This window comes from Vigna umbellata, chromosome 1 (genome assembly GCF_029865625.1).
Source record: "Vigna umbellata cultivar VRB3 chromosome 1, Vumbellata_1.0, whole genome shotgun sequence".
Lineage (NCBI taxonomy): Eukaryota > Viridiplantae > Streptophyta > Magnoliopsida > Fabales > Fabaceae > Vigna > Vigna umbellata.
The window spans coordinates 19,208,493-19,211,924 of NC_142165.1; positions in this window are offsets into that span (position 1 = coordinate 19,208,493).

Below are 3,432 nucleotides of genomic sequence, written 5' to 3' on the forward strand. Positions count from 1 at the left end.
TCATTATTCATACTCCATTAATGATATTATAGATATAAGTCCCTTTCATTATTTGATCTTTGCCACTTTCCTCATCATCTCATTTTTACATTAAATTGACAAAAAATAATGTTAGAATATAAAAATATTGTTTATCAAACAAGACAAGGTAATTAGATTTAAACGAAACGAGTTTCCACGTAGAAATCATGCTTCCATATGAAAGTATAAACAAACGTTTCCATGTTTTCATGCAAAAGATAATTTGTATAGTTATTAAGAATCCTATGATAAAGCCAATGTTGTAAATGGATCCAAATGCAACTATACTAATTAGGATACTTAGTAAATTTATAGCCATTAGTGAAAGTTTTTAAAAATGTTAATTACCACTCATTTATCATTATATTGTAAAACATTTATATGATTTATAAAATCAAGATTCAACGTTGAGTCATCTACATTTACGTCAACATGATTCTTTCCTATTTTTTTGTTTTCTTTTAATTCATATTATGGCAAGAAAAAAAAATTGAAAAAGATAATTGAATTTGAACAAATAATTTTATTTTAAATGTTGATGAATCTGTTTTTAAATGTCAATCAATTTTTTTTAGTTAGAGGTTTGAAGTAATTATATTTTTCATCAATCTATTGTTAAAATAATAACTTTTACATTTATTTTATTTATATAAAAATTAAAATTTTAATGAAGGTGAGTTATTACGTTTAAGTAAAATATTTAAAAAAAAAAAATTAAAATGCTGAAAATTTAAATTATATGTATTTGAATTTTACATAGGCTGTCAAATTTCTTTACTCATTTTTTTTTTCACTTGTGGTTGGTGAAATGGACTAATGAGTTAAATCAAATTAAAAAGAGAAATAGTACCATGACATACTTTTACATTCATTTAACACATGATATAAGGATAAAATGGTCATAAAAGTATAAAATTTTGTATTTTTTCAAGAAAAAAAAAATAAGTTAGTGTCAAATAAATGTAAATAATTGTGTATATGTAAGAACCTAGAAAATAGCCTGTTAAGAGTAGATAGATGTATTAAAGTAATGAGACCGAGCATTTGTGTTAAAATAAGCCAACAGTATAAATAGAAATTTATAACACTCGGTTCAATATCTAAATACTTTCTATCTCTCTAAAAACACTATTCTCTACTCTTACTCTCCCTTCTCTCTAGATTTTCTCACTAGAGGTTCATTTGTTCGACGATTAGGAGGCACCTAAGTGATCTTGACGTCAAGGGCTTCCTGTTTCACCGTTTGGTTTAGCGTTTAGAACTGGTAAGTCTCATTCTCTGGTTTTAGTGATCTCTGGTTTTGCTGCATGCAAGGAGCAATTTTGTTTGCATGTGTTCCGCATTCTCCTTCTTCCATTTCTGACTTCATTCTTGGTCCTTTGATTGATATCTTCTCACCAATCTGTAAGTTATAGGTGTTCTTAGGATTTCTGGAGATGTAAGCAAATTCTTGAAGGTTGTAGAAGTTGTCCGGTTCAGTTAGAGGCAAGGGAAGCTAGTTAATTTAATTTATTGATATGCGGCTGATTTTGATACTATGAATGTGTTTGAGGTTTGCATGTGTATGAAATTGTGTTCGGTGATGATTGGGAATGCATGGATGGATTGTTAATGTCTGTGATCATGTTGTTTTTAACTTCTGCAGATTTATGTTATTGTGTCGAGTGAGTTGTGAAGACGTGGAGTAGTGAAATTGGGGAATTTGATCCGGTGTGGAATTGGTCGGTGGGGAGAGTCTAGATGAATTATTTAGGACTTGTTAGAAACCTTAAGTCACTCAAAACTATACCAAAAGTAAGAAATCTGATTTTCGGTCCTTGAGTTGTTGATTATGCAAAATTTGGAGTGAAATCTGGTATGAGACTCTTTGGAATGATGTTAGAAAGATTTAGGTATCCTTGGATAGGTGTAAAGGTGTATATGATTCATGTTTGGAGGATTAGAAGTTGAGAAATTGTTTAGTTTTGGTAAAATCTAGCTTGTTCATAATTCTGCAGAAGTTCTGCAGAATTATGCAGAAAAATTGAGTGTTCGCTGTTGACCGCTCGGTCATGTTCAGGTACTCGGTCATTGACTGGGTTCGATCTCTTTAGAGTCTTACCCGTTCATGATCGTTCGGTCTTAGTGGGGTGTGTGGTCTCTTAGTGGCGATCGGTCTTAATGGGGTGTGTGGTCTCTTAGTAGCGATTGGTCTTAGTTGAGTGTGTGGTCTCTTAGTAGCGATCGGTCTTAGTGGAGTGTGTGGTTTCTTAGTAACGTTCGGTCTTGTACTAGTGCTCAGTCTGGTACTAACGTTCGATCTTACACTAGCGTTCGGTCTCACTTTAGTGTTCGTCATACACTAGTATTCGGTTTAGGTTCTTAGTGTCCTATCTAAGCTAAAAGTGTTCGGTCGTTCTAGCATTCGGCCCTTCAATTGCATTAGGCTCCATTTTGAGCCTTACTCGTTAAATGAGCGTTCGGTCATGTTCGCGTATTGTGAGTGTTTTCCCGTTCGGTTTTGTTCATAGGTTATATTAATCTTTTCCGCTCGGTCGTATTCATGGGTGGTGGTTATTCTATCGTTCGGCCTTAAACTACTATAAGATATTTGGTCTTTAAAAGATTATTTCTATGTTTTACTGTGAGTGTTTATTTCAATTGTTTAAATGTATTGGGTATGAGGAAGTATGTTGGTATTAAAGTACGGTATGATATTTATAAGGTGGATTGAAAGAGAATTCCAAGGAAGAATGTCTCAGTGTTTGGTTATCAAGGTGGTGGTATAGTATGAATATGGACAGCGAAATTCACGGCGTTCATCCTGACGTTCTAATGATTACCAAGTCTCAAGTAGAGATGAGTAAGTTATGTCGTGAGAATAGCAAAAGGCCCTAGTCGAGGGGAAGTCCTACGATGAGTTATAACGGGTTAACCTCGTGCGGCAGCTGATGGGTTTTCAGTTACTACACTCACGAGTGTACGAACGGCCAAAAGCTACATATTCATACTAGTCCGGACAATCAAGTTAAAGTGGTCGATCAATATGTGTTTATATATTTTATACACGTATATGATTATCTGATTTGTATGTTTGAATTATATGCTCACATGACTATTAAATTACACTAGTTTACCCTTGTTTTTCTGTGTATGTCTTTGTATGTTGTTTTCTCTTTTGCGTCACCTTAATGGTGTGAGTTTAGGGATGAAATCTTTTAGTTGTCGCAGCGGGAGAATAGGAGTAAAGCTTGCAGTTTAAGTTGAACCTTTATTCTTCAGGTGAAGAATTTTGTTCTAAGTTAATACGTAGTTCTTATTATATCATTATCCACGTAATATTTCATTTTAATAGTTTTATATTATAACTCAATAATATTTAACTTATAACTCAAATAGATTTAAATATATTTAGGTAAGATCCAAGTGTAA